The sequence below is a fragment of the Macaca mulatta genome, chromosome 3 (genome assembly GCF_049350105.2).
Source record: "Macaca mulatta isolate MMU2019108-1 chromosome 3, T2T-MMU8v2.0, whole genome shotgun sequence".
In the NCBI taxonomy this organism is placed as follows: domain Eukaryota; kingdom Metazoa; phylum Chordata; class Mammalia; order Primates; family Cercopithecidae; genus Macaca; species Macaca mulatta.
In genome coordinates, this window is record NC_133408.1 from 41,920,938 (window position 1) to 41,929,075 (window position 8,138).

The 8,138-nt window shown below is 41.7% G+C and overlaps 1 pseudogene; it reads left to right on the forward strand.

Moving 5' to 3' along the window:
* The first annotated feature begins 1,269 nt into the window (after nt 1-1,269).
* On the forward strand, nt 1,270-7,872 carry LOC144340182 (uncharacterized; annotated as a pseudogene).
* Nucleotides 7,873-8,138: the final 266 nt, after the last annotated feature.

Here is an 8,138-nt window from a genome sequence, read left to right on the forward strand (position 1 = left end):
GCTGACCCCATCCCCATCGCTCTTCCCACACACACCTGCACACTCATCACTCCCACGCTCGCACCCACCACTGAAAGCCTGGCCCCTAATCTGATTTGCCTAACAAGGTCCCCGGATGAACAACACAGGCTTCCCTACCTCTCCCCTGCTAGGGCCCCACCGTGTTCTGGGATGTACTCAGGGATCAGGAGAACAAAACCTCAGGGAGTGAAAGGACATTCCAGGGTGCAGGCCTCTGCATCCCCCTCCATGCCCTCACCCCTGCCTGACACACCCTCCCCCCTGTACCTGGCCAGCTCCTACCAACCCTTAAAGTCTCACCAAGTTCTGTGGTGACAGCCACACCCTAAAGTGACTGACCCCCCAATGACCTATGCCCTTGCATAGTCTTCCTGACCTTAGATACGAGCAAAACCGGTGACTGGCTTCTAAGCCATAGGCCCTGGCAAAAGCAATGGGATGTCACTGTCACAGTGCATCACCTTCGCACACTAGAGAGAAATGTTCCACCTGCAGGTGCTGCTGGAGGGAGATGCTGTGCTGAGAAAGACCTTTGGAGGGGCCCCGTAGGCAAGGAAGCAAAAAGCTGGGCCCTTGCCAAGCGGGTCTGAGGAAATGAATTCTGCCAGTAACCTCAGCGGACCTGAAAATGGATTCTGCCCTGGGGGAGCCTCAGATGAGGATGCAGCCCAGCTGCTTAGCATGAGATCCCAAGCACAGGACCCGCTTAAATAGGCTCAACTCCTAGCTTGCCAAAATTGGCTTGTGTTGTTTTAAGCTTCTACATTTTTAGTTATTGCCTATGAAAGTGTTAAAATGTGAGACAATAACTTAGGTCCCCTCCCCATCACACACATTCTTCCTTCTGGCATTCATCACAATTCTACTTATTGATTTAAAATCTCCCTCTTGACTGGGTGCAGTGGCTCAGGAGTTCCAGACCAGCCTGGCCAACATGGTGAAACCCCATCTCTACTAAAAATACAAAAATTAGCTAGATGTGGTGGTGCAATCCTGTAATCCCAGCTACTCCGAAGGCTGAGGCAGGAGAATTGCTTGAATCCAGGAGGCAGAGGTTTCAGTGAGCCATGATGACACCATTGCACTCCAGCCTGAGTGACAAGAACAAAACTCTGTCTCAAAAAAAAAAAAAAAAAAAAAAAGTCTCTTGCCACTAGCGTGAAGGTCCCATGAGAAGAAAAATGGAAACTCTTGCTCATAAGAGTGTCCCAAATGCCCAGCACGGTGTAGTTCTAGGGCAGTTGGTCGATGGTGGACACTGCTGGTTGGAGGGCCCAGCTGGCCCTCCCAGCTGCCTTCTCCCTGGTCAGGTTCCATTATAGAAAACAGAATAGTTTCATGCCTTTCCGGAGTCCCTCTTAGTGGGGATTGGCCAAGTGACATTGTCCTGCCCCGGGAGACATAAGTGGAAGTTGGCTGAAAGGTTTGTAGCCGTGGTGTGCTGGGGCGATTTGAACCAGGACATGAGAGCTGACCGTCCATTGTTCAGGAATTCTGCAAGTTGATTGTTCAACACATTCAGTACTTAAAAATATCAAATAATATAAACTCGCAAATTAAAAAATGCATTAAACCAGATGCAGTGGCCCACGTCTAACACATTGGAAGCCTGAGGCAGGAAGATCACTTGAGCCCAGGAGTTCAAGACCAGCTTAGGCAAAAAAGGAAGAGCCTGTCTCCACAAAAAATTTAAAATTAGCTAGGCATGGTGGTGTGTGCATGCAATCCTAGCCACTCAGGAGGAGCCACTCAGGAGGCTGAGGTGGGAGGTTCGCTTGAGCCACCTGTTAAAGGCTCCAATGAGCTATGATAGTGCCACTGCACTCCAGTCTGGGTGACAGAACCAGACCCTGTCTCAGAACTAAACATATTTCATATATTAACAAATTTATAATAAATGTATATTTACATATACATGTATGTATTATAATTATATATTTAGACATAAATATATATTTCTTGTTTTATTTATTTATTTATTTATTTTGAGTTGGAGTTTAACCCTTGTCACCCAGGCTGGAGTGCAATGACACAATCTGGGCTCACCGCAACCTCCACCTCCTGGGTTCAAGGGATTTTCCTGCTTCAGTCTCCTGAGTAGCTGGGATTACAGACACACACCACCATGCCTGGCTAATTTTTGTATCTTTAGTAGAGATGGGATTTCTCCATGTTGGTCAGGTTAGTCTCGAACTCCTGACCTCAGGTGATCTGCCCACCTCGGCCTCCCAAATTGCTGGGATTACAGGTGTAAGCCACTGTGCCCAGCCTATATGATATATTTATATATTATAATTATGTTTATTAATTTTATATAATTATATATAAATATCAATATAAAACCTTTCCTTGCCTTCTCTTGTTTCTACCTTCAGTCAGTCCCATGACTTCAAATACTATCTACATGTAGTAATTTTAAATGTATGTTTATATATATATATATATATATATATATATATATATATATATATATATATATTTTGTTGTTGTTGAGACGGAGTCTTGCCCTGTCGTCAGGCTGGAGTGCAATGGCGCAGTCTCAGCTCACTGCAACCTCTGACTCCCGGGTTCAAGCGATTGTCTTGCCTTAGCCTGCCAAGTAGCTGGGCTTATAAGCGCCCACCATCACGTTCAGCTAATTTTTGTATTTTTAGTAGAGACAGGGTTTTGCCATGTTGGTTAGGTTGGTTTTGAACTCCTGACCTTAACTGATCGCCCACCTCGGCCTCTTAAAGCGCTGGGAATGCATGCGAGAGCCACCTTGTCCAAAATATTTTTCTGTTTCCAAACATTTTACAAGAGAGGAAAGCGGAGAATAAATCATCTGACATACTACTATAAAAAGAAAATCTTTGTGCCTCTCTTCTTTTCATCTTTCCTAAGTGTACATATTACCAAAATGTCTTTAGGTTGAAGTCCCCCCGTGAAAACTTTACAGGGTGTTGTGTCCTCAGACACCCTCCTGTCTTTTCCTAGTCCTGGCATTTTAGAACTGTCTGGAGATGATCCAGGATACCCGCTGTGGCCATGTCTATTGGAGGGTCTAGTGAGCATCAGCCCTGGGGTCATCTCATCCCCAAGGACAGCCTGAGGTAGGGGGTAGAGTCTCTCAGGGGAGCAGCTGGATGCTCTTGGCCTTAGAGGAATCTCCTGGTATAGTTTCATCTAAAATGGTGACCCCTTAGGGTTATTAAAATTTTACAACATTAAAATGAATGGACAATACAACGTAATGTCATTAAAGCTAGGTCATTAAAACTGTTCATCCAGCCGGAGCTTTTATTCCTCAGAGACACATTGACGGTCTGCCAATGGGATGCTGATATTGAAGGGAAAAGGCAGAAATGATTTCTGCTCTCTAGATTGTCTCAGATTTGTGAAGAGAGAAAAACTGTCCCAAAGGACAAGGAAAATCCACCCCAGAGAGGATGTGCAAGAACCTGAATATGAAAATGCACTCAAGGCACACAGGAGGACAAAGAGCAGTGCCAGTGCCTCCTAGGTGGTCACTGAGGACTTTACTGAACAGGATGGGTGTCCCGAGGGATAGAATGCCTGCCGTGACACTTAGAAAGGTCTGTGTTGGAGTCAGCGCTGCCTCTCCCTGAGTTTGTTACCTTGATAAGGCTTGTCCGCTTATATGAGTTTCAGTTTTTCATTGACTGTAATATACATGTTGTCAGTACAGTTTGAAAGATAAAGGTATTATTTCCAAAGTAGCAAGGTAAAATGACGTATTTTATTTGCTAAAAGTTCATATTTATTTCTTCCCCAGAGTGAGTGTAGTAAGATTTAAAGGTCTGTTCTTTTCAAGGGTAATTTCAAATGGAATTGTAGGACTTAGCTTTGTGAATGCTACTGGTGAAATAAAAGTATGATAGATAAATTGATGATTTACAAGGATTCACCAAAATGTCAGTTCCCCTCTTGTAGCATGGTGAAGAATTTATGACAGTGGACACATCTGTGTCCTCTTATCTGGATATCTGAGGGGTTTTTTGGTGTTGTTTTATGTTTTGTTTTTTTTTTTTGGAGACACTGTCTTGCTCTGTAGCCCGGCTGAAGTGCAGTGGCACTATCTCTGCTTACTGCGACCTCTGCCTCCCGGGTTCAAGTGATTCTCCTGTGTCAGCCTCCCGAGTTACTGGGATTATAGGCACCCACCATCACACCCAGCTAATTTTTGCATTTTTAGTAAACACGGGGTTTTAGGCCTGGCACTGTGGCTCAGGCCTGTAATCCCAGCAATTTGGAAGGCCAAGGTGGGCGGATCACGAGGTCAGGAGTTCCAGAGCAGCCTGGCCAACATGGTGAAACCCTGTCTCTACTAAAAATACAAAAAAAAAAAAAAAAAAAAAATTAGCTGTAATCCCAGCTACTTGGGAGGCTGAGGCAAGAGAATTGCTTGAACCCGGGAGGTGGAGGTTGCATGAACCAAGATCTTGCCACTGCACCTCAGCCCAAGTGACAATGCAAGACTCCGTCTCAAAAAACAAAAAATACAAACAGCAAAAAGGCGGGGTTTTGCCATGTTGGCCAGGCTGGTCTCAACATCCTGACATCAGATGATTGCTCACCTCATCCTCCCAAGGTGCTGGGATTACAGGCGTGAGCCACCATGCCCTGCCCACACTATTTTCTTTTATTCCCTAAATTTTAATATATTTGAGTTTGTCTGTTCCTTTATCACTGTTTTCTTACATAAAAGAAATTCTGCCTAATCCTTCGTTAAAAAAAAAAAATCTTTCTGTGACTTCTGAAAGTGTTCTGGTTTTATCTTTCATATTTGAATATATAATAAGTTGATTATGGATCATGGAATAGAGAAGAATGCAATGCATCTTCCTAAGCAGATGCCAGCCTGGTTTGCCTCATATTTTAAAGTGCATGTGATTTCTTTTTCTATTCTACAGTGCCTACTCTATCATTCATCAACTTTCCATTTAAATGCTGGGTCATTAAGACTTTTCTTCCCGTTGGTCTGCTTGCTCATCTCTCTGCTAATACTGTGCTGTCCTGAGTATTTTCGCTTGAAAATCTTAGAAGTATGTTAGACAAGCCATCACTCTTTTTTTAGATGACTAAAAAGCATTAGACATTTGTCATTTTTACTATGCATGAAAAAGTAATTTTTCCTGCCTAAAAAAAACCTGATTTGGGAATTTATGTGATTTCATAGGAATAGCATCTGGAAGTGGTGACATTAATGTCCTTTTTTAAAAACAGGTGTCGTATTTCCTCTTATTCCTTTCTACCTTGACATTGTGCAATAGAAATTTGAAAAATTATTTTATTAATATTGTCCAATATCAATTATTGGTTTTATTTACTACTCAATTAAATTTAATAAGCCTACTCTCTTTTGGTATAATCACATGGAATGGGCTCAACTCCCCAGTTAATAAGTGACAGCACATGTAAAATATTGTGTACCAGGGAACCTCATTGAACACTTAGTGTTCAGACTGTGTTTTGGTGTCTGGTTCCCTAAGCACCACTGCAGTGAAAATAATAGACCTTCGGCAGAAAAAGTTTTGGCAAATATATTGCATAAGCCATTTAGAGCAGTGAGTCATTCTTATTACCTGGGTTGGTGGAATCCCTTTCAAAATGTAAGTTACTAATACAAACAAAGATGGAACTTTGTGAGCAGGCATTTTTAAGAATAAGTAGTCTCAGGACTGATAATATTAACTCCTTTATACACATCAGGTAGAACTTTATTATGACAGATACTAGAAATGTACAAAGTGAAGTTAAAAGGTGACTCCTAGCAGCACATCTTACTCCCTGGATTTTCTAATGAGATGGGTGTTTCTACTTTGCTGTTGCCTTTTTGAATAGTTCAATTCTCGCATTAGTACTGCTGTGTGGGAGGGAGTATGTGTGAACAGAGTAAGAGTTGTGACAATCAAGTCATAGAATAAATGCTTGGAAATTTTAGAATCATGTAAACAGCTTATGGATTGAGTATAGATTCCCAGTGCTGTCAGTCTCACCCGTCCTTCTATCCACATATGTGGAATGTTCTAGGACTCCATGGCTTTTGAGGAAGTGGCTGTGAACTTTACCCAGGAGGAATGGGCTTTGGTAGATTCTTCTCAGAAGAATCTCTGCAGAGAAGTGATGCAGGAAACCTGCAGGAACCTGGCTTCTGTAGGTAAGAATGACAACACATTTCACTTAATTACAGAAGTATTTCCCTATCATCAGTGCTATTTGTGATTTGGAATGTGGTAAGGGAATGATTTGGTGAAGAAATCAGGCATGGGCACTGTGTACAATGAACATGAAATCTAGTAATGTTTCTGTAGTTTGTAATAATTCATGATAATTTTGTGGGTCTGCATTTTAGGAAACAAATGGAAAGACCAGAATATTGAAGATCACTTTGAAAAACTTGGGAAAGATATAAGATAATTTGCACTGAGAAGAGGAAATAAAGTCCTCTGAAGGAATCTTAGCTTGTCATGAACTTAAAAACAAGCAATCAAAACAAATAGAGTCACTTGAAATTTATTTTTTTTAGAAAAATTTCACCCAAAATGTAACGTACTTCAAGGTAGCAGTCAGAGTTTGGAAAACAGTTTACTTGAAAATAGCACTACAAAATTGTGTATATGAATGTTACTAATTTGGTCATAGCCATGCAGGTGGTAGCTGTGTTTTCAGTAGTAACCCATTTACTTTCAAATAATTCAATCATGGCAAAAATAATAATAACAATAATAATAATAACAATGCTTTTTCCTTGGTATTGGTAGCAGTGTAAGGCCAAGACCTATTAGTAAGTGGAAAGTTATTAAACCAACCAATAATCATGTGCTTGTCATTTTTTTACAGAAATCATGTGGTACAGAGACTGTGTGAAAGCAAAGAAGGTAGACAGTATGGACAAGTAGTCAGCCAAATTCCAAATCTTGATCTGAATGAGAACATTTCTACTGGATTAAAACAATGTGAAAGCAGTGTTTGTGGAAAAGTCTTTGTACATCATTCCCTCCTTAATAGGCACATCCTGGCTCACTCAGGATACAAACCATATGGAGAGAAGCAATATAAATGTGAACAATGTGGGAAATTCTTCGTTTCTGTTCCAGGTGTTAGAAGACACATGATAATGTACAGTGGAAATCCAGTTATACATGTACGATATGTGGGAAAGTGTTTTATTTTCTCAATTCATTTGAAAGACATCAGAGAACTCACACAGGAGAAAAACCCTATAAATATAAACAATGTGGTAAAGCGTTCACTGTTTCCGGTTGTTGTCTAATACATGAACGAACTCACACTGGAGAGAAACCCTAGGAATGTAAGGAATGTGGGAAAATATTTAGATTTTCTTGTTGTTTTAAGATGCGTGAAAGGACTCACACTGGAGAAAGACCCGATACATGCACCAAATGTGATAAAGCCTTCATCTGTTCCACTTCCCTTCGTAACCATGGAGCATTCATACTGGAGAGAGACCCTATGAATGTAAACAATGTGGCGAAGCCTTTAGTCATTTGAGTTCCCTTTGTAACCATAGAAGTACTCATACTGGAGAGAAAGCCTATGAATGTAAACAATGTGACCAAGCCTTCAGTCATCTCAGTTCCCCTCACCTCCACGAAAGAATTCATACTGGAGAAAAACCCTATGAATGTAAGAGATGCGGTAAAGACTACGCTCGTTCCAGTCATCTTACTCGCCATGAAAGAAGTCATGATATAGAGGCTGGGTGTAGTGACTCAGCCTATAATCCCAGCACTTTGGGAGGCCAAGGTGTGTGTATTGCTTGAGCCCAGGAGTTCATAACCAGCCCGGATTAAAACAGTGTGAAACAACCTGGGCAACACGGTGAAACCCTGTCTCTAGAAAAAATAAAATAATGCCAGGCACGCTGGCTCAAGCCAGCTACTCGGGAGGCTGAGACAGGAGAAGGGTATGAACCTGGGAGGCAGAGCTTGCAGTGAGCCGAGATCGCACAACTGCATGCCAGCCTGCGCGACAGAGCGAGACTCCATCTCAAAAAGAAAAAAAAAAAAAAAAAGAAAAAAGAAAATAATTAACTGGGCATGGTGGCACATTTCAGTTGTCTTAGTTCTTTTTCAAGGACATAAAAAGCCACA